Source organism: Thalassophryne amazonica, chromosome 4, assembly GCF_902500255.1.
Source record: "Thalassophryne amazonica chromosome 4, fThaAma1.1, whole genome shotgun sequence".
Taxonomy (NCBI): domain Eukaryota; kingdom Metazoa; phylum Chordata; class Actinopteri; order Batrachoidiformes; family Batrachoididae; genus Thalassophryne; species Thalassophryne amazonica.
In genome coordinates this window covers 61,247,990-61,272,288 of record NC_047106.1, presented here as the reverse complement: position 1 = coordinate 61,272,288, position 24,299 = coordinate 61,247,990, and the positions used below count along the sequence as shown (strand labels likewise).

Sequence of the window (24,299 nt, the reverse complement as noted above, 5' to 3'; positions counted from 1 at the left end):
ATTCGGGACTTGGCGGCTCCAGTATTCAGCAGGTTTGGTGGCGGCGGAAATCGTGTGGCTCCGGCTCTTCTCAGGACAGACGTCTTCTATCCTCGAGCCTGCCCACACGTCACCTTTGTGGATTGACTGTTATCAGATTCTGAGATTGTCTGTATATTCGTTGTGCACCTTCACAACATTAAATTGTTACTTTTTGGCTCATCTATTGACCGTTCATTTGCGCCCCCTGTTGTGGGTCTGTGTCACTACACTTTCACAACACACTGTTTGGGTAGCTCATTATTCTGAAGGTCTGTTTGGCTGAAGGTCCCTAAAAAAGACCGGTCAGGTAGTTAGCTAGCTAGCAGGGTAAAAGCATGAAGCAGTGACTATTCAATATTCCGAAGATTCCCCCAAAAAACCTGTTCATAACAGCAGGGACACCTTTCCATTCTCTAATCTTCCTTGAGATTTTAAAGTTTTTTCCTTGTCATGTCCTCAGTTGGCTTCTGACCTTGCAGCATGGAAGTGCTAAAGCTCTGGGTGCACGCCTGCACACTCCTCCACCTCTCAGGAGCTTCTCGGTCTGGCATTACGCTATCGCCACATCCAGCCTGATTGACCTTTGTACCAGTGGGCCTTAGGAATATTGAATAGTCACTGGTGTTGTGTAGCTATGACTCAGTCACCCACAGAAATACATTGCGGCAGTAAGCTAGCTGAGCTTTGCTTTCCCCTGGAACAGGTCCGCTCCAGAGATACAGATAACAAAAGTTAGTTGGTTAGCGATAGTTTCAGCTTAAAGGAAAAGAAAACCCACTGATAAAAATACAGCTGGGAAGATAGACTGTGCTATAAACTAAAGATTGATGTGTATCAATGAAAATAAGGAGCTCTTACAACTGAAATATCTGCCTCAGAAAGTCAGCATTTAAGCAGATTTCATCCATCATCGACAATTTCATAAATGCTGCCATCGACACAATTTTAACCAATCAGAAAAAAAACCAAATCGCTTGCAGAACTGCTGCGACGTAGCATGGGCACAGAAAGCAACAGTTGACAAACTCACCATTTACCTGCTGAGCAAACACAAAGCCTTTGAACTGTAAAATAAGCAAAATTTCTAAATGTATCATCAATGGTGCTCACAGGAATAACTGGGTAAAAACTGAAGGATTTTGCTGGAGTTTGTCCCATTAAGTGGAGAGAAAGTGAATCTCTGTTCGGCTGTCCTCCTCGGCTGTGCTCTGACCTGCTATTTAAGCGTTTCACAGTCTCGGGACGCTGAAGCGGCTGATGTTTCAGTAACAATTCAGTTCATTTTTCGGACAATCCGTGCTCAGCGGCACAGACCATTTGAACCCGAGAGCCAGGTGGAAATTTGCCGTTACCGGTGGCTTCTCAGCTCTGGTGCGTGGAAGAAACAGCTGGGCATCAGCGCAGAAACTTCCCTCCTTCCCCTCCTCTCTTCCTTTTCAGCAGTAAACACAACAGAGAGCAGACAGCACGAGAGAGGTTTCACAGACATGATTTCTCTCCAGTATCGGAAAATCCCGCAGGTTGGATCGGGAAATTCCGATCCGTTAATTACGTGAGTATCGAAACGCAATACCGATCCGGGATATTGATTGCCGCTTACATGCTTTGCCCCTTCTATACTGAAGATTGACAGTGGCGGAGTTGTGAACCTCTCTGTGCCCATGTGACATCACACATCACTGTTATAGCAGAAGGCATGGCAGCCTGCTGGCGGCTTTAGACCAGCCATACAGAAACGCTCATACCTTTAACATAAATGATCACACATGCCTACAACTTTTCATATGGGTTCTCAATATCATAATCTACCAACCCAGTCATAAATTATGTTAACTTTTCTTTTCCTTTAAATGTTTTAATGGTTTGCAATTTAGTGTTTATCACAGTTCATTTTCAGTTTGCGGATTAGCGGTCTCAAAGCCAGTGGTGGGCACACTTCCAATAACCGATAATTATCGAAGGTAAAGTTTTCATTATCAGATTATCTTTTCAGATAACTTTAAAAACAATTATCAGACTAATTATCTTCCAATAAATTTTTGTCCGATAATTTTTAGACCGTTAACGTGGTAAACAAAGGTGAACAGATGTGTAGTTTCTCTGTTTCTAGAAGAAACCGCTCTATACTCTGCAGGCAAAGGAGAAGAGGTCACAAAAAAAAAACTCATTTCTTTTAACCCCGTAATGATACGCGGCCAATATCACCCAAGTCATCCAGAAGCATACATTCTTAACTTATGGTTCAAATTTTAACCAAACTTATTTCGGACAAGTTATTTAAATTAACGTCACTTCTGAAGTTTTATAAAGTGAAAATATCACATATATGTTTTAGTTTTAACGTAATGCACTAATTTGTAAGGTTTTAGTGTGGGCATACTGTGTCCAGGTGCATTGTGGTTGATAGGGTAATCTCAGTACGTTCATGACAGGAGAATGCATTTGAGGCACTCTGATCAGGACAACAGCATTAAACTCTAGTGCCTAAAACTCTCGTGAATATATTCTCTGGGTTTATAGATGTTGTTATTGTGTTTGCTTTTATTAAATTCCACAGATCTTAAAGGTAGCAAGTAGCGACACAGATTATCTGGAATTTTATGTTTTCAAGTTTTCAAGGTCTCTACTGCCATCTACTGGCCAGTAGTGTTCATGGCAGTATTCAGACTGAAGCTGGGCAGACACTGTACCAGAGAACCGCACGGTGTAAAAGTTCAGAGCGCCCGATTTATGTTCTCACACACATTGTACATTCAAAAACCACACGTCGGACTCATGTTTCCAGAAGCAAAATGTAAACAGAAGCTTTTTGTCATGGATTGGGGGGTGTTTGGCTGGGCCTGCTTTTCTCTGTGTCTCCTCAGGTGGTTTGCATTTGGCCCTGAGTTGAGAAGAGGTGAAGTGTGCAGAGGACCAGAGAACCTCACTCATTGCCTGCACCTGCTGCCTGTCTACACGTGCAGATCAACAGGATCCACAGCTGGAGTGCATTCCCTGATGAGGCCTGCTGGATTTAAGCCCTGAAGATACAGGGCTTCTTTGCCAGAGGATTAACTTTGTGCCATCCGTGTGAGGCTGACTTTGAGAGATCAGCCTCGTTACTACAGACGCTGAGGACCGCTCCAGGTTTGATGCATGTGTCTGTGAGAGAGGAGAAGTGAGGTTCTCAAGCTTTACTGCGCACTTCCTGAGGTACTTTAATGTTTATGATTCATAATAATTAACAGCTGTAATTGAACGTTCCTGTATGCTGTTCTATTTGAGGCTGTTACGTTAATTGTTTGGTCTGCTCCTCACCGCCGTTCATGGAAATTGTTAGTTTGGCACTTGCTGTGAGGAGCTACCTTTAAATTAAGCCTGGAAGTGTTTGCTGATTATATGCTTGTGTGAACTTCCCTCTGAGTTGAAGGTTTGGGCTTACTAACCTCGTTCTCCTCTTCACAGACTCGGTGGTCCGTGCAGCCGCCTGGGGGGGGGTGTCGGCAGGGTTCCTGAGTCCAGAACATTTGTGGCTCTGGTCCATTTGCGCGCGCCATTCTCCCACGCCAGACCGCTGCTCCCTTTTGCACATTACTACACAGTTGGTTAATAAATCTTTTCAAATTTTCTTTGAACCGCTCTCTGTTCTTTTAACGCTGGGTCCGGTCAGACTCCAAACCGCGTCTGCGCACAGAACACTTTTTTTTCATACTTAATTTACAAAAACTCTCGATGGGAGACATCAAAGTAAAAAAAAAAAAACATTACAGGACAGGTCTGTGGTGTTTGCACATGCACAGTGCAAGAGGTTGGATGCTTGTAGCGCTTCAGCAGCGTGATACCCTCACAACGGCTGACCAGAATATCAAACAGGTTTGATTTTCATCTGACCATATGATTGACGTTCAGGTGGTGGTCGTGAGATGTTAAACGCAGCTCGTTGCTCCATGTATACTAAACGATGCAGGATGCGCGATTAACCTGAAACTTGGTGCGATCCCAAAAATTCTCACACGAATGAAAAATGAGCTGAAAAAGTGCCAAAACTCGCACTGGCACCAGTAGATCATGGCAGTGTTCTATTTATTTTGACACCGGTTATATCAGACGGTTATCTAATTACAACTTGGCTTTTTTTTTTTTTTTTTTTTGGAAAATCCAATCAGTGTAGCGGGGAGGCACATTTTACCCAGAATGCCATCTGTCTGTTTGTTACAGAACTTCAGAATTAGTGCATTATTCAACATTAAAAGATATATGTTATATCTTAACTTTGCACAAATGACAGAATTGACATAATGGAGTTATTCTATCAGTATTGATTTTCTTTATACACCAAACCATAACTCAGCACTGCTTTATTTTCCAAGACCTCGGCCTGACGGCAGCACTGTGACTGAGTAGAGTTGAGCTTTCTGGCTCCTCTCAGTTGTGTCTGTGCTGGAAACCATGTAGTAAATTGAAGTTTCCAGCAGGGGGCAGGACACTGAAAGACAAAAGTGCTGATTCATTTTTGGCTCTGTTGTCGCTTTTAATGCTTCCAAAAGTGATCGCGGTGTTAAAACTCAAAATCAGCTTGTTAGTAGTTGCAAGTATACCGGAGACAGTACTGGAATTTATCGGTTATCTATAACTTCCGATACATTTTTGGGTGGTTTATCATTTTATCTTTATCGAAGATAACTTTTCAGTTATCTGATTATCTGTTATTGAAGTTAATTTTTTGGTTATCTGTGCTCACCACTGGTCAAAGCTAACTTTTAGGGTCTGTGTGCACGCCACTGTCAGGAAGTACAGTAAGACAGTAAGTTCATCTTTCAAAGTATCAGTTATGTGAAGAAAATATTACGTGGGCTTTTAAACAGCCATGCTCATTGGCAAAAACAAAAACAATTCTGAACTCGTTGTGTGGGCTGCTGAAGAGGAGGTACTGCTGGCCCACCACCACCAGATGGCGCCCTGCTTGGAGTGCGGGCTTCAAGCACGAGAGGGCGCCGGAGCCACTGGGAGTGACAGCTGTCACTCTTCATCAGCACCAGCTGTCACTCAGTCAACTCATCACCATCTCCATAAAGGCCGGACTGCAACTCCACCTCCTCGCCGAGAAATCAGCTACCATTCAGGTAATTTTCTCTGCTGAACAAAACCTTGTGTATTAGTCTGAACTTCTTTTGCAGCCGTTTTCCTGGGACGGATACCCTGTCTGCTGAGTTGGCGTTTGGTGTGGACTGCGACGGCTTCGCCTCACACCCCAAACCAGATAAGTGGTTAAACAGGAGCTGCACGAGTGTGTGATTGGAGGTGGAGGTGCTCCCTCCTTAAAGAACACAGACTGTGGGATTACTGAGTGTGCGAACTCGCACTCATCAATACTGTTTCTGTTCTCTGCCAGCAGTACCGGGTCTGACTGCTGAAGACAGTGGCCACCTGGGGCACAGGGCTTGGCGGCTCCGGTGTTCTTCAGATCCGTTAGTGGTGGAAGCTGTGTGGGATCCGTCTCTTCCCTCGCCAGACGTCTTCTATCTTCGAGCCTGCCCACACGTCACCTTGTGTATAATTGACATTCCACCATATTGTTATTGTCTGTACTTCGTTGTGCGATTCACAACATTAAATTGTTACTTTTTGGCTTATCCATTGTCCGTTCATTACCGCCCCCTGTTGTGGGTCCGTGTCACGACACCTTCCCAACACTCATATCCATAACATTCACTATTTTCCTATTAGCATGGGACTAGAAACTTGACCTTGAACTCTGATAAGAGTCACTGCCTGAGACTAATGAAAAACCAAATCACATTTCAGCTGTAGGCCCAGCATAGCTCCCAAGATTGAAAAACCTTGGAATAGGTATTTCTTTTTTGTAACACATATTGCTAACATACGTACAAACATATAGATCACACAAGTGCACCTCTGGTTTCATTGCTAACAAACATGGACCAAAAACATCCTTGACAGAGTAATAAAAAAGAAGAAAAATCTTGTGATTGAAGGGATTTGTAGTTTTTAATTTGCTGTCCTGTATTAGTTGAGCATGCAATGATACTACATGTAAAAAGATGAATTAAAATCAAATTATGTACTTTATTCTCCCTTTCGGGAACATCCTGCTAGTCCGAAGGTTCACTAGTCCGAAAGTTCAGGTCAATATATGAATATATTTTGATGCTAAATTTCAGTAGGCTGCACTACTAGCTGTATACTTGCATGTGCTTTTCGTTTCAATTTAAAAGACCTTTCTTTCATCTGTGATGCGAGAGTGGATGTTACTTTATTAACAAAAAAAACACGTCACTTTGTTCTTAACTTGGCTGGTTACAAAGATGCATCGTACAATGTAAATGTTATACACAATATTCCGTAATTAAGACTTTGGCATTTCATTCAAATGGCAATTATCCAACCTTCACAGGTGACTCTGTGGACTGCAAGGTTTGGCTTAATTTGGAGTAAATACACACAGACTACGGAACCTTGGGACTAGTGAGCCCTTCCCCTCACTTTCACCTGTAAAAGTACGTGGTGAGTTTTATGACATTATTCCACTGACCTGACCTTGACTGGCACTCTAAGCTTCACACTTGCTTCCTTTGCTGATTTTGTTTATGTCCTGTGTAACAGTCTACGTTTCCCATAATCCTGTTTGTGCTATTTGTTTGTTTCAGTGACCTCTTATATGCAGGGCACAAGCAAACAAAGCATCATTAGGAGCAGTTTGCTTCACATCTTCTCCACTCGGCTTGTGCTGTTCAGCAGTTAGGTGATCTGACAATGACCTTTCTAAAGTTCACTAATCTTTTCACATCAAATCCTTGGAGCATAAATGTCTTGTTTATCAACTGGTGTTCTTCTACAACAAACTGTAGCCATCAAACTTTGAAGCTTGAAATAATAATCAGCAGCGACAGACTTGAGTGTTCTCATCTCGCCTGGCAAATCTAATTTTATATTTTTTCTCAGAAATTTACACTTGACATTGTGACAGATTGACTTATGTTGCTGTGTTAAAGTTTTAATTAAATTACACAATGACAACTGAGTGGAGGAAAAAGTACTTAGATAATTTACTGAAATGAAAGCTGTAGCAATATTCTGTTGTCGGTGGTGGACAAGTGGTTAGTGTTCTTGGTTTCAGTGTGGAAACCAAGTGCCACATTTCTCCATGCAATGTGGAGTTGTGTCAGGAAGAACATCTACAGTAAAACTTGTGCCCAATCAACATGCAGATCCACCTTGGATCTGATGTGGCAACCCTGAGTGAAAACAAGGGATTAATTAGTGGCAGTATGGCACCTAAAATAATAATGATGTAAAATTCAAGCATTATTAGTGTCAAAATATGCTTATCGTGCTAAAAGTACTCCTTATGTGCTGGTGATGGTCTAGTGGTTAAGTGTTAGGCTTCAGACCAGAGGATCCTCTGTCCAGCCAGACTGGAAAATCACTAATGGCCCTTGGGCATGGTCCTTAATCCCCTAGTTGCTCCTGGTGTGTAGTGAGCTGTCTTACATGATGTCAGTGTGTGAGTGTGTCTGTGTGATGGGGTGAATGTGAGATATAATTGTAAAGTGCTTTGGCCTTCTGATGCAGATGTAAAAGCGCGATATAAATACAGTCCATTTACCATAAAGTGGTCCATTTCAGAATAGCACTGGATCATAATTATTGATGCATTAGTGTGTTCATTTATTTTGTGTTGCATCTGATATGTGTTGCAAATTTTATTTATTTAGATATATTTTCTGTGTGACTTTCCACACTTCTGGGAAGCTTGTGAATTTCCTCATAATGGACCAATAAATCCTAAATGATAGAAAAATTACATATTATTGATTGATTGTTATTTTGGATTGTAATCTGATTTTTAAAGGAACGATAGGGATTAAAGTTCTCCTTCACTACGATGAATTTCTGTCAATTGGCCTGCCAAAAGCTCATATATAAGATCAATGCAAGTGCGATGAAAATTTTAAAAAAGGGAGGGGGGTGATTATGATATACAGCTTCACCGATCAGATGCTTCTGTTAATTGTTGTTGGGAGGGGTGTTATGTCCTGGATTTCTGAACTTTAACTGATACCCTACATTGTGGATTAAACAGATTTTTATCAGAGCACTTCCAAAAAATCATGGTGCCCATGCATCCTGTCTGGCCACAGAGGAGCAGAACCATCCAATAAGTTTTGTGCGTGGCCTGGCTGTGAAGGCACACTGGAAGCTACACCTGTGTGGAGAACATGAATGAGGTGATCCGGATTTATTATTTTTATTTTTATTGTGAGTACATCATTTGAAGTTAAGAGATGCAGCTCCTGGACATCATTCTGTAAGTCAGTGAGCAGTTGTTCACACTTTTCTTCTTCTTTTTTTTTTTTTTTTCATTATTATTTATTTATTATTATTTTCTTATTTACGGTGCTTTTCCGGCCTAATTTTCACAGCCTCCTTTACATAATAACAATATAATAGTCTACATCCACCCTGCGCACTGTATGCGCAAATGTGTAATTTCAGCCACATCAGTGATGCTCAACATCTGTGAGAGTGCCATGCAGCATTCGCGTGCAAATCCTTGCAGCTGCAAAGGACTTGCCAGTGCCACTCGACTTTCGCTACACAAAAGCTCAGGGGCAGATCCGGGTGTGGGGGTGCACCCCTTCCCCTTCATGCACCACAAAAATTAAAATCCCTGCTGAATGCTCTTTTGAACCTTTTATGCAGCAATAAGTGCTTCAGCTGGATACATTTATACCAGACCATGATTCAGAAATAGGTGTTCACTTTGTAGCCACAGACATTTCAAATGTTCTTGTGGGCAGGAATGGAGGCCAAGTGGTGTAATATGTGCCAATTCAACATGGAGATCCACCTCAGCTTTACTGCAGCTCTGTGAAGGTTTCTGTGCACCTGCACGGCCATGAGTTATAAAAGCAGCCTGTCACTAACCATCTCTGCTCCAGGTTCAGCTTTGTGCACAATTAATGATGAGTGTTGTTATCAATAAAATCTAAAAACAAATCTGCTGCCGGGGGAAAAAAACTGTCTTGGAAATATTCTTTTTTGCAGCAAGCTGAGAGGAGCAACAAGCAGCAGCAGCACACACACACTCCAGCTCCTCAAAAACAAAAAAAAATAATAAAAGGCTTGCCACAAAACACAAAAAGGGGTAAAATCCGAACATGCCAGACTTGCCGTGTTATATTGTTTTCCAAATGTGAACACACAAACAAGAAACTAGTGTTACAGACCAAATGGTCCCCCCTAAAAATAGGTCCACTTTTTACATCTGCACATGTGTCATGACCCGGATTAAAGCCTTGTTTCTGCTTAAAACTGCACTCCAGTCATCATCTCTCTCAGCGACAGATATGTGTAGCTTTAATGCAACAGTCATTTCCACATAAATTCAGCATTATTTCATCATAAAAGCCGGCAGGACCGATCAGAGCGGTGCAGCTAAATGAGCTGCTAACTGATGCCTTTACTGGACATCGGCCATTTCAAAGCGTCATGGAATTTTGCAGAGTTTCTGCTTAAAACGGCCTTGTTTCAACTTAAAACTGACTTTAGAGTGATTTAAGAGGTTTTATCTTGTGTAGCGAGAAGCCTTGTATTCACCATTGAACCTCCTAAGTTTGAATTAAGCAAAACAACACAGCTGGTCTCACAACTGTCTTGTACACTTTCCCCTTCACTCTAACAGATTATCATTTGATCACAAATCACTCCTGCCACCTTTCCCCACCCACTCCACTCTACACTCTCGTCTTCACCTCTCTACCACACTCTCCGTTACTTTGGACAGTTGACCCCAAGTATTTAAACTCATCTACTTTCCCCACTTCTACTCCTTGTAACCACACTGTTCCACAGAGTTCCTCTCATTTATACACATGTAATCAGACTTGCTCTTACTGACTTTCATTCCTCTCCTCTCCAGAGCATTTCTCTACATTTACAGGCTAGATGTCTTCTCTACTCTCACTACAGATTACAATGCCATCAGCATCTCCTGTCTAATCTCATCCGTCAACCTGTCCATCACCATTGCGAACAAGAAAGGACTCAGAGCTGATTATTGGTGTAATCCCGCATCCACCTTGAATGAATCTGTCATTCCTACTGCGCATCTCACCACTGTCATATTATCCTTCTGCATATCCTGCACCACCCCCACATACTTCACTGCCACTCCAGACTTCCTCATACAATACCACAAGTCTTCTCTTGGCACCCTGTCATAAGCTTTCTCTAAATCAACATACAATGTAACTCCTTCTGACCTTCTCGATACTTCTCCATCAGTACTCTCAGAGCAAACATTTAATCTGTAGTGCACTTTCTCAGCATGAAACCATATTGCGGCTGACAGATCTTCACCTGTTTTCTAAGCCTACCTTCTGCTTGTCTTTCCCATAACTACATGCTGTGGCTGAGCAGCTTAATGCCTCTGTAGTGCACGTCACCCTTATTCTTAAAAATAGGAACCAGCACACATTGTCACCACTCCTCATGCATCCTTTCAAGATTTTATTAACAATCTGGTTACATATTCCATTGCCATCTCTCCTAAACTTTTCCATGCCTCCACTGGAATGCCATCTGGACCAACTGCCTTTCCATTCTTCACCCTCTTCATAGGTGCCCTCACTTCATCCTTACTAATTTCTTGTACTTCCTGATTTACTCTCTCCACATCATCCAGGCTTTTCTCTCTCTCATTTTGTTCATTCACCAATTCCTCAAAAATATTCCCTCCACCTTCTGAACAGTCGCTTGTCAGCACATATCCATCTGCATCCTTTATCACCCTAACCTGATGCAGATCCATTCCAGCTCTGTCCCTTTGTCCGGCCAATCAGTACAAGTCCTTTACCCCTTCCTTTTCAACTTCTTGTATTGCTTGCTATATGCCTTTTCCTTAACTCTTGCCACTTCTTTTTGCCTTATGCCACATCTCTTTGTAATCCTGTGTACTTTCTCCATCTCTCTGACTATTCCAATTGTTTTTCACCACCCTCTTTCTCCTTTCCTGAACATCATTCCACCACCAAGTCTCCTTGTCTTCCATCCACTGTCCAGATGTCATGCCCAGTACCTTCCTAGCTGTCCCCCTTACCATATCTGCAATACCTTTTGAGTTGTCCATTACTGCTTCCCCTCCATCAAGCATTGAGCAGGCTACCATTGACCTTGACTTCACAGATGATGCTGTGATCTTTACGGAATCAGTGGATGCCCTGATTGCTACAAATGAGAAGCTGAGTGAGGAATTGGACTATCTGGGTTTGCGACTGTCCTGGATCATGACTGTTGTCGTTGTCCATTCGGCTGCTCTCATTTTAGTTCAGGGTCAACACAGGGGATACAGCCAGATCCGCATCAGTATTTGGCACAAGTTTTATGCTGGGCCCTGGTGTTCTGAAGAGGTATCCCATCCAAGTACTAACCAGATCCTGCACTGCTTAGCTTCTGAGATCTGATGGGATCAGGCTTACACAGAGCAGACTGGCTGCTGTCCTGGATCAAGACTAAGATCCAGAATTTCAGTTACTTCCTGGATTTTCCCTCCCAGATGTGTTTTATTATGAGATTTAAGTACTGAACTTGAAGAGGCATTCAATCAATCAATCATCAATTTTTTATATAGCGCCAAATCACAACAAACAGTTGCCCCAAGGCGCTTTATATTGTAAGGCAAGGCCATACAATAATTATGTAAAACCCCAACGGTCAAAACGACCCCCTGTGAGCAAGCACTTGGCTACAGTGGGAAGGAAAAACTCCCTTTATCAGGAAGAAACCTCCAGCAGAACCAGGCTCAGGGAGGGGCAGTCTTCTGCTGGGACTGGTTGGGGCTGAGGGAGAGAACCAGGAAAAAGACATGCTGTGGAGGGGAGCAGAGATCGATCACTAATGATTAAATGCAGAGTGGTGCATACAGAGCAAAAAGAGAAAGAAACAGTGCATCATGGGAACCCCCCAGCAGTCTACGTCTATAGCAGCATAACTAAGGGATGGTTCAGGGTCACCTGATCCAGCCCTAACTATAAGCTTTAGCAAAAAGGAAAGTTTTAAGCCTAATCTTAAAAGTAGAGAGGGTGTCTGTCTCCCTGATCTGAATTGGAGCTGGTTCCACAGGAGAGGAGCCTGAAAGCTGAAGGCTCTGCCTCCCATTCTACTCTTACAAACCCTAGGAACTACAAGTAAGCCTGCAGTCTGAGAGCGAAGCGCTCTATTGGGGTGATATGGTACTACGAGGTCCCTAAGATAAGATGGGACCTGATTATTCAAAACCTTATAAGTAAGAAGAAGAATTTTAAATTCTATTCTAGAATTAACAGGAAGCCAATGAAGAGAGGCCAATATGGGTGAGATATGCTCTCTCCTTCTAGTCCCCGTCAGTACTCTAGCTGCAGCATTTTGAATTAACTGAAGGCTATTTAGGGAACTTTTAGGACAACCTGATAATAATGAATTACAATAGTCCAGCCTAGAGGAAATAAATGCATGAATTAGTTTTTCAGCATCACTCTGAGACAAGACCTTTCTGATTTTAGAGATATTGCGTAAATGCAAAAAAGCAGTCCTACATATTTGTTTAATATGTTGTATGGCTGGGGGGCCTGGCTGCCTTTTTGTTTCTGTCTTTTGTTTTTCCTTCCAGGTGGCTTGCATTTGGGACTGAGTGGCTGTGTTGCTGAGGTTATCAGGACCTCACCCTGATCACCTGCGGCTCGTCAGGACTCACAGCTGAGGTGCATCTATATGGATTGGAACATGGTGGCATTTAAGACTGGAGTGTGCAGTGTGTGTTTGCCAGAGACTCGACCTTGTGACCAGACGGGTGAGATCGTCGTCTCGGGAGCCATCTCATCATCAGTGGATGCAGAGAACGTCCAGGTTTGATGCACGGTCTGTGAAAGAGGAGGGGGTGAGGTCTCACGCTCATCAGCACACTTCCTGAGGTACGTTAGATTTTGTGACTAACATTTATACAGTCAGTAAATGTGGTGTCCCTCACACCTTTATTATATTGAGCTGTATGTTAGTCATGTATCGGCTTCCACTGCAGTGGAGTTTTGTGAACTGGATGTTCCATGCCTGCAGGTTGGGAAGCTGATTAGTAATCAAGCCAGGAAGTGTTTGCTGTTTGTACATCTTTGAGTGTTCTCTCTGTGTGTAGAGTGTGGACTCACATAATGGTTCCTTCTTTCACAGACTCGGTTTGTTGCGGCCACCTGGGGGGTGTCGGCGGGGGTCCTTGGGTCCGAACAGCTTCTGGCTCCGGACCGTTAGCGCTGCTGGGAGCGCACCACGCCAGACCGCACTTTCTGTTATTTTTGTATCACTGTTATGTATTAAATTCAGTTAGCCTTTGTACCGTGCTCTGCTTATTTCATACTGGGTCCTTCAAACACTGGTCGGTTCTCCGAGCTGCGTCCGACACATAACAGTAGTCTCTGGCCAAACATCACGGACCCAGCGGTAGCAGAGACGGTAACGTGCCGGGAAGGCGGCAGCAGACGTTCAGAAGTTATCCGGATCAGTTGCGGGTGCTCTCCGCCCGGATGGTGCGTGTTTGAGACCCATTACTGAATACTGATTTGTGCTCTCTTGCAGCCGTGTTCCTGTGTTTGTGCCTTATCCGTGGGTCGTGGTGGAGTGTGACTGGCGACGGCTTCACGTCACGCTCCGACCGGATAAGAGGTTTAAACGGGAGCTGCAAGAGTGTGTCTATAATGGGTGCACGCGCACGGCGGAGCCTCTGTGGCACGGGTCCGCTGAGCTTCCTGTGTTACAGTTGTAGCCCCGTTTCCCCGGATAAAGATAACTACTGCGTCTGTTGTATCAGCTCCGGCGTTATTTAGTTGAGCACATTTTGGTTGTGTGTTGCACACAGCTGCGCACGGAGATGCAGCTCGTTTGTTTTCTGTCACCAAAGGGTTTTTTTTTTTTTCATTTTTAGCACTTTGGCTCCCTCTTTTGGTGAGTTAGTCACATTACCGTTAAGCTCTTAAGTTAGAACAGGTGTGTTCGATTTGTTTGAGCTTAACGGTATACGTCACTGATTTGTTTTGTGTTAGTTCATTTCGTGTGGGTGTTTTTTGAGTTGGTTTTTGTGTGGGATTTATTTATTTTTTGTTTTTCACTATTTAGTGTCTGGGGTCGTGACCCTGCAGTTCTGCCAAAAAAAAAAAAAAAAAAAAAAAGGACCCGAGCAACCTTATGTCAGTCTGTTAGTCTTTCTTTTTATTTTTTTTTCAGTTTCAACCTCCCAGGGTTTGATGGGACGGTCCCCTGGGGGGTCATGGGGGGGGTATTTGGGTTGTTGTTTTTTTCTTTCTTTTTTTTTGTTTTGTTTTTTGTTATGCCCTCTCTTCTCCTCTGACTCCAGCCGTGTGAGCCGTAGTGTCGGCGTTGCTGAAGTGGTGCAGTTAGGTTGTGCTGGGCGTTTCCCAGGTAACCTCTGCACCCGGGAGGGGAAGGGGGGGTTTGGGGTATTTTCTTTTTGTTCCCTCTCTTCTCCTCTGGCTCCAGCCGTGTGAGCCGTAGTGTCCGGCGTTGCTGGAGTGGTGCAGTGTGGTTATGCTGGGGGTTTCCCAGGTAACCTCTGCACCTGGGGGGGGGGGTGTTTTCCCCCCAGTTTCCGCCCTCAGGGTTGACTGTGGTGTCCTCTGTGGGGGGAAAGGGCTGTGGGGTCCATCTAGCCATAGACGGGGCCGGGGCTGGGTCCGTGGTCGTGAGGGGAGGCGTCTCCTGGGGTTTGACGAGTGGTCCTCTGGGAGGCGCTGGGAGTCCCAGTGGTTACGTTGGATCCCAGAGGGACCTCGGCTGTGGTTATTACTCCTGGAGCTGGCGGGAAGTCCTCTGGGGGGTGTTGGTCCCTACATGTCGTTTGGGGGGGGGGGGGTTTTAGGCGCTTTTTTTTGTGGGCTTAAGTTTGGGGTGTTTTCTTTTCTCCTCATCCCGGGGTTTGATAGGACGGTCCCCTGGGGAGGGGGGGGGGGGGTGGTTTGGTTGTTTGTGTTTGTCTTTTTTGTTTTATGACTAATGACCGCACATGGTTGGATAAGGGCTGACTGCACAGGTTTAAGAACTCCTGGCCACACCTGTGCTAAGTACTGACTGAAAACAAAGGCAAGGATGCAGCCAGAGGAGAGGACATCAACCATTCTATTGGAAGACGAATGCAGATGCGGTTTCCACCATGGTCCCCTGGAGGGGGGTGTTTCTCCTGGCCAGGTTTGTGTGGTCGCCGGGAGGCTTCCCGTGAGGGTGGGGTACTGTTGTATGGCTGGGGGGCCTGGCTGTCTTTTTGTTTCTGTCTTTTGTTTTTCCTTCCAGGTGGCTTGCATTTGGGACTGAGTGGCTGTGTTGCTGAGGTTATCAGGACCTCACCCTGATCACCTGCGGCTCGTCAGGACTCACAGCTGAGGTGGCAATCTATAGGGATTGGAACATGGTGGCATTAAGACTGGAGTGTGCAGTGTGTGGTTTGCCAGAGACTCGACCTTGTGACCAGACGGGTGAGATCATCGTCTCTGGAGCCATCTCATCATCAGTGGATGCAGAGAATGTCCAGGGTTTGATGCACGGTCTGTGAAAGAGGAGGGGGTGAGGTCCTCACGCTCGTCAGCACACTTCCTGAGGTACGTTAGATTTTGTGACTAACATTTATACAGTCAGTAAATTGTGGTGTCCCTCACACCTTTATTATATTGAGCTGTATGTTAGTCATGTATCAGCTTCCACTGCAGTGGAGTTTTGTGAACTGGATTGTTCCATGCCTGCAGGTTGGGAAGCTGATTAGTAATCAAGCCAGGAAGTGTTTGCTGTTTGTACACCTTTGAGTGTTCTCTCTGTGTGTAGAGTGTGGACTCACATAATGGTTCCTTCTTTCACAGACTCGGTTTGTTGCGGCCACCTGGGGGGTGTCGGCGGGGTCCTTGGGTCCGAACAGCTTCTGGCTCCGGACCGTTAGCGCTGCTGGGAGCGCACCACGCCAGACCGCACTTTCTGTTATTTTTGTATCACTGTTATGTATTAAATTCAGTTAGCCTTTGTACCGTGCTCTGCTTATTTCATACTGGGTCCTTCAAACACTGGTCGGTTCTCCGAGCTGCGTCCGACACATAACATAATATGCGCTTTGAGTGACATATCCTGATCAAAAATGACTCCAAGTTTTCTCACAGTATTACTAGAGGTCAGGGTAATGCCATCCAGAGTAAGGATCTGGTTAGACACCATGTTTCTAAGATTTGTGGGGCCAAGTACAATAACTTCAGTTTTATCTGAGTTTAAAAGCAGGAAATTAGAGGTCATCCATGTCTTTATGTCTGTAAGACAATCCTGCAGGTTAGCTAATTGGTGGTGTGTCCTCTGGCTTCATGGATAGATAAAGCTGGGTATCATCTGCGTAACAATGAAAATTTAAGCAATACCGTCTAATAATACTGCCTAAGGGAAGCATGTATAAAGTGAATAAAATTGGTCCTAGCACAGAACCTTGTGGAACTCCATAATTAACTTTAGTCTGTGAAGAAGATTCCCCATTTACATGAACAAATTGTAATCTATTAGACAAATATGATTCAAACCACCGCAGCGCAGTGCCTTTAATACCTATGGCATGCTCTAATCTCTGTAATAAAATTTATGGTCAACAGTAGCAAAAGCAGCACTGAGGTCTAACAGAACAAGCACAGAGATGAGTCCACTGTCCGAGGCCATAAGAAGATCATTTGTAACCTTCACTAATGCTGTTTCTGTACTATGATGAATTCTAAACCCTGACTGAAACTCTTCAAATAGACCATTCCTCTGCAGATGATCAGTTAGCTGTTTTACAACTACCCTTTCAAGAATTTTTGAGAGAAAAGGAAGGTTGGAGATTGGCCTATAATTAGCTAAGATAGCTGGGTCAAGTGATGGCTTTTAAGTAATGGTTTAATTACTGCCACCTTAAAAGCCTGTGGTACATAGCCAACTAACAAAGATAGATTGATCATATTTAAGATCGAAGCATTAAATAATGGTAGGGCTTCCTTGAGCAGCCTGGTAGGAATGCGGTCTAATAAACATGTTGATTCAGTCATCTCAGCAGTGACATTCATGTCTCTGGGGGTCTTATGACATCATTGGACAGAGGTGCTTGGAGATGGTGATATCTTTGCAGGAGAAAGAAGGTCTAAATGTTCCCGTCTTACAGCATGGTTGTGAGACTTGGTCAAACCAGTTACCTAAGCAGCCATTTGTTTGACACAAAGTTATTTCAGTGGTACCCAAGGATCCTCTGAAGAGACTGAGCACCAACAACATCCAGTTATCACCATTGAGAGACAGCAGTATTTGTAAACTCAGCAGCTGAGAAGGCCAAGGACACATTTCACCTGGCTGTGGCAAGATAGATGGTTTACATCAGAGGTGGACTTGCACCTGTTTTCTGCTTGGCTTGTCATCATCCACGGCTGGGGCAGTTCTGTTTCATGGTGGATGTGACATGGGTTTCAGACATGATCACGTTTCTGTGGGTGATAAAAGCTGTTCAGCTCTAATAAGAGTGTAATTTGACTCTGCAAATTTACTGTGAACATACAAAATCATAAAACGGTGTTTGGATTCAAATTAAATGCAGTTAAACATAAATGTAGTTGAACATAATTATGATTTTCACAGCTTACAGGCATAAGTTTGAGAAACACAGAAAAATAAAAACTAAATATATCCAAGTACCATATATGTGATTTTCCATATGAGAGACATATGTGACATAATTATCCCTTTTACAAGAAATTAAAACAGAGACATATTTTGTGCCAAAGCAAGCCTCAAATGAAGGAAAGAAATCAACCGTGTCTTTAGCTATAAAATTTCAGAACACTGAGGAGTCTTTGTAAGCCTAAAGAGGCGAACTAGCGCCTTTTGTTGTAATAACCAGCTGTTGTTGATTGAACCAGGATGCCTGGAGGACTGAGCAGCCAGATGCTGTGGTGACACGGGGAGTGACAGAACGCTGTCTGTCAGCATCTGTATCTCTACAAATACGGGTACTGGCACACTGGTTTTACACCGTTCACAGCTGGGACAGTATTGTCATCCACAGCAAATGAATGTGGACAGTTCTATAGGGGTGAACAGAGAACACCTATAGTCACCACAGCGCAGTACAAAGTCACACACTAACGAATGATCACTGGGAAATTAACTATTGATTTATTTATTTGTTTGTTTAGCATGTAATCAAAATCAAGATAGATAGATAGATAGATAGACAGACAGACAGACTCCACTATGAAGCTGTATAACTGGTGATGCACCAGAAAAGCACACAGACAAACCTGTTAACTCCTTCAGAGCTCTTTTAGTGGTTTGGTGGCTTATGGTCATTCAGTATTTGGAACTTGCCTACTTCAGACAGAATTAGCATAAAATATCACGCTTTGTCTTTCGTATTAAAGGAGAACTTTTTCTACCTATAGGCTCTATTTTTAGATGTTGTTGGTGGTCATCTTTTTACTTGGCCAGAAAATCAATTTAAGTGGTGCATTAATGATTTAGAACACAAACACCACCCAGGGCTAAATGGCTAATTGGTATTGGATGGGGCAGCACGAACCACTCAGAGTAAACTGCTTCTTTTACAGTACCACTGATGAGGCAGAAACATCATTAGGAGTGTCCAGCTGCTCAGTTTGTTGCAGAGGTAACTATACGCATATTTATCTTACTAAATATACAACCCCAATTCCACTGAAGTTTGGACGTTGTGTAAAATGTAAATAAAAACAGAATACAATGATTTGCAAATCCTCTTCAAACCTATATTCAGCTGAATACCCCACAAAGGCAACATATTTAATGTTCAAACTGATAAACTTTATTGTTTTTGTGCAACTATTTGCTCATTTTGAAATAGATGCCTGCAACACGTTTCAAAAAGCTGGGACAGTGGATGTTTACCACTGTGTTACATCACCTTCCTTCTAACAACACTCAATAAGCGTTTGGGAACTGAGGACACTAATTGTTTGAAGCTTGAAGGTGGAATTCTTTCCCAGTCTTACTTGATGTATGACTTCAGTTGTTCAACAGTCCGGGTCGTTGTTATAATTTTGTGCTTCATAATGTGCCACACATTTCAAACGCACGACAGGTCTGGACTGCAGGCAGGTCAGTCTAGTACCCACACTCTTTTACTACGAAGCCACGCTGTTGTAACACGTGCAGAATGTGGCTTGGCATTGTCTTTCTGAATAAGCAGGGACGTCCCTAAAAAAGACATTGCTTGGATGGCAGCATGTGTTGCTCCAGAACCTGGATGTACCTTTCAGCATTGATGGTGCCATCACAGATGTGTAAGTTACCCATACCATGGGCACTAACACACCCCCATACCATCACAGATGCTGGCTTTTGAACTTTGGCTGGTAACAATCTGGATGGTCTTTTTCCTCTTTTATCCGGAGGACACAATATCCATGATTTCCAAAAACAATTCAAAACATGGACTCATCAGACCACAGCACACTTTTCCACTTTAACGTCTGTCCATTTCAAATGAGCTCGGGCCCAGAGAAGGTGGTTGCGTTTCTGTCAGGGATTTGGCCAGGTCAGGGCGCTGAGCCCTTGTTTTTCCCCTTTTTGTGGTTTCGTGTCTGCTTCGGCTTTGATTTATTAGTAATTATTTTCATCATGATTTATTCTGTCATGTTTTTCTTGTCACTTTGTTCTTGTTATGATTCACTAGTTATTTTATTTTCATCATATGGTTATTCTCAGTTCTGTTTTGATTTGTCACATTGTTTTCTTTGTTACTTTCATCGTGTTTTATTCTACGTCCTAATTTTGCTTTGTCACTTTCTTTCCTTGTTACTTTTATACTTTGGCCATGTTTCAGTTCCATTCTATCAGTCCTGTGTTTTCATGGTTTATCATTTAGTTATCGTTTTATCTATTTTTGCTGTTCTCTTTTCTGTTTGCACTTGTCAGGTTTGTTTCTTTTCAACTTAGAGTTTATGTTTGCCTGTTCCAGTTTAGTTTTGTCATTGTGTTAAATTTCTTATAATTCTCTGAGCAGTTTTTATCTAGTTTTTCTCTGGTTTGCTTTCTGTCCTGTTAAAGTCTATGTTGCCAGTTCATGTTTAGTTTAATTCTCATGTTCATGTTTGATTCCTGTTCACGGTAATATTATTTAGTTGCAGCTCAGTTTTGTTTTTGGCCTTTTGTTCCTACTCCACATCCTGCACCTGCAGCCCATGGTCCTCGTCTCATGCCCAGTTACTTATGTTCACTTCACGTCCTGCACCTGCCATGGTTTTTCTCTCACTTTAACTCTGTCTGCTTTGTGTTTTCCTTCAACTCACGCTCTGTGCACCTGTTCACATATCTTTGTCTTTTCCTCACTCCACCTTGTGTGTCCTTCCTCACTGTCTTGCACAATGTCGTATCTTCGTTCAGTAGGCCCCTTCTTGATTGTTGCTCACGTGCACCTTGTTAACTCCTGTCTTATTAATCTCCTCCCAGCCACCACAACCCTTGCTCGTTGTTGCCTTTGCACTCTTACAGCACTGTATTTAGTCCTGTTTTGATTTGCCGTGTATCCAGATCCTGCTTGTGTTTTTTGACTGTGCCTTTTGGCTCGTCCATGATTCTGTGTCTGCTCGTGCCTTTGAACCCTGCTTGCCCATGACTGCGTTTTTGCCTGACCGTTGTGCTTCTGCCTCGCAGACTGATCACCTGTGTACCGAACCAGAGCCTGAAATGAAAAACTAGGATTTCTTCTACATCCAAGCCTAGCCCGAGAGTTTGCATTATGGGTCCTAACACTTCGAGTGGCCTGGCACCCGCCGTGCCTGACAGTTTCCTGGATGTTGTTGATGTATGCTTTCCCCTTTGCATGGTAGAGTTTTAGCTTGCACTTGTAGATGTAGCAATGAACTGTGTTAACTGACAGTGGTTTTCTGAAGTGTTTCCTGAGGCCCATCCGGTAAGATCCTTTACATAATGATGTTGGTTTTAATGCAGTGCCGCCTGAGAGATCAAAGGTCACGGGCATTCAATGTTGGTTTTTCAGCCTTGCCGATTATGTGTAGAAAGTTCTTCAGATTCTCTGAATCTTCTGATTATATTGTGGACTGTAGATGTTGGAATCCCTAAATTACTTGCAATTGAACATTGAGAAACATTGTTCTGAAACTGCTGGAGTATTTTTTTCATGCAGTTGTTCACAAAGTGGTGATTCTCGCCCCATCTTTGCTTGTGAGCAGCTGAGCCTTTTGGGGATGCTCCGTTTACACCCAATCATGACACTCACCTGTTTCCAAACAGGTGTTCTTTGAGCATTCATCAACTTTCCCAGTCTTTTGTTGACCCGTCCAGCTTTTTTGAAACGGTTGCAGGCATCCATTTCAAAATGAGTAAATATTTGCACAAAAACAACAAAGTTTATCAGTTTGAACATTAAATATCTTGTCTTTGTGGTGTATTCAATTGAATATAGATTGAAGAGGATTTGCAAATCATTGAATTCTGTTTTTATTTACATTTTACACACGTCCCAACTTCATTGGAATTGGGGTTGTAAATATCATTGTTAAGATGATCGATTGTAGAGTTTGCCACTTATCTTAGCCTAGCTGTACTCTTCTGGGACTACTGTTCACTGAGTGATTACAATTTGAGTGCTGATGAGGGGCTGGGTCTTACAGAATGAGCTTCTTTTTAGCAAAATGGTAAATCTGCATTTCTAGAGCAATTTTCCAACAGAAACAGATGCTCAAAGTGCCTTACTGTGATGGATCAGATCGCCCGCTGCGTGTTCTGATCTGACGGTCCATTTCAACCTGGGGGCTGTCAGTGTCTGCTCCATGCGCGCACATCACTGTGCTGCAGCTTGTCGCCACAACAGCATTATGTGTTTTATTTATGTCCACATAAATACAGCAATCAGGCATATGCGCCTCACAGTGGACACGTGTCCATAACTGTTCAAGCATAGTAGATGTTGTCCAGCTGGAATGTCCAGAATGACAAATCACCACAGCTGCTTCTGTCGGAAGTCACTCCTATGGCGAGTGGAGCACACACACCCACATATCAATGTGTGTATTTGCAAAGTCACACTTGTGGGGAACTTAGATAAATTTCACAGCAGTACGACAGTGCTCCTCTGCAGTCTCTTGTTGTGCCAAGAGTGCGACTGGCCACATTTTGTAGGTGCCATGCAATCGGTGTTAGATGATCATGCGTGTCACCTGGGATTTGGCCGGCACCTGCCGTGAGAGGGTGCGATGGGTTCTCACAGCACACACTTTGTCTTTCAGGCGCTTGTGTGCGCAAATACTTGTAGCAACAAGTGTACAAGGCATTGGCGACAGGGACGACATTACACGTTTTTCACACGATTCCTGCGTCATGTGCACTAAGTGTGCACTTCGTCCAAACTTCGCACTATGTGTGAAGGGGCCCTTAACCATTTATAGGTTGACTGAGTGTTAGGTGCAGTCAGGCATTGCAAAGATGGCAACATCCAAAACCAGCACACTTGAGCATCACACATGAAATGTTTGTCAATAACAGTGTGTGTCCATACAGTCTATGTTAATACAAGTAATTTTTTACTGCTTGCTTAATTTTAATCCTGATGGAATATAATATTTTAATAGCTATGAAACTCCTTCTTCATCATTGTATATACAGCCACACCCCCGAAATCCTAGTCTTTTTAGTTCAGTGGAATTATGTTGAAAATAACTGTTTGAAGATTTGTGCTGTTTCAATGAAAAACAGTGTCTTTGAGGCTGAAAATGTGTGTTTCCATTACAGATGTGCATAAAAGATTATCCATATTTTCATTCATTCACTCAGCTCTTTCTTCACACAGTATGGTCTGGTACAAAGTCCACAGAACATTAGACATGATTATTTCAGAATGTAATAATAATAATAATAATAGTAATAATAGAAAATGACAGCATTTCCATTGAGTTCTTGAATGATGCTGCTGGGTAATTCCAATAATGATGGTAATGGAAGCGAACGTCCTACTAAATATTACTATTTTGTTGGGGGTTTTTAATCCAATATTGCCATAACATCATCTCTTAGAACGTTGAACAAATGCACCATCTCTTACTGTGTCCACATGTACCACGTCGTGTATTTTAGAAAGTTATGACACACTTTCTGTACATGCTGTAATCGCAAATTTCAATTAACATTTTCAAAAAGAATTTCATGCGGGCGCAAATTTTTTTGGCAGTATTTGAGTTTTTTCAAAATACATGTTTCCATTAAGCATATTTTCACTTCAGTTTGCACAGTTTTGGGGGGTAATGGGAGCCCATCCACTGTTGTGAACTTGGATTACAAAGGTTATCCTTTACCTCCAGCTCGTGTTGTAACTATGAGTAATACTGTTATTTCACACAGTGTAGAAGGTGCTCATCTACTCATCCTCAAAATATAATGTTAATATATAATTTTTATTTTAAATCTGTTCCTTTGCCATATTTACATTTCATCCTGTACAACCATTATGCATGAATCAAATCACTCTCAACGTTACGTACTTCAGAAATAAACCCTTTCTTCCTGTCATACATGACATTATGTGAATGAAAATGTTGAAACTTCCATTTCGCAAAGCTTACAATATAACTCCTCAAGACACTGATTGATCTGCTTGATTAATTGTTTCATCATTTATCATTTCTGATTTTGGAAAAGGTTTTAGAGCTGGATGACCTTCCTGCTGCTAATCCTCGCTATTTTGGCTTGGGACGAGCACCAAGTTGGCAGTTCTTTCCCCCAGTAGTGAGATTTATTTGATTTATTTGACATTTTATCAAATGTATGGCCATTATCGTACTGCATGGCCTCATATTAGCACTCAGTGGTCCTGGATCGAGTCCAGTAACAGCTGTGCCTGCCTGTGCACTTGATTTTAAGCCATTATCCTTTATTGTCTCATAAGATAAAACTATCAGATGCGGATGTCCAACAATTTTAAAGCTCTGCCAGCAAATAGCCTCATAATTAAATAATGTATTGGCAGCATTTTTGACATTCTTATGTTGAGCTTTTTAATAAAGAGATCCCGAGTTTAGACATTCTGTTTATCCTCTGTATTTCATTATATCAAATGAAAATAGGTACAAAGGAAGCTTGAGGTGGATCACAACTAGTGTCTACATATCATAAGTGTCCTTGAGCAAGACACTGAACTACTCCACACCACTGTTTTTGTGACTGACATTGAGGCATTATCCAAAGACAAGTTGAGTAATATG

General features: G+C 42.8%; 1 long non-coding RNA gene across 1 annotated transcript; it reads right to left on the bottom strand.

Annotated features, from left to right (window-relative positions):
* Window positions 1–1,127: 1,127 nt before the first annotated feature.
* On the bottom strand, window positions 1,128–9,032 carry LOC117509181. The gene is made up of 3 exons (XR_004560293.1): window positions 8,884–9,032; window positions 5,515–5,516; window positions 1,128–1,139 (listed from the first exon to the last, which is right to left on the bottom strand). It is a non-coding gene; the product is annotated as an uncharacterized LOC117509181 (long non-coding RNA).
* Window positions 9,033–24,299: the final 15,267 nt, after the last annotated feature.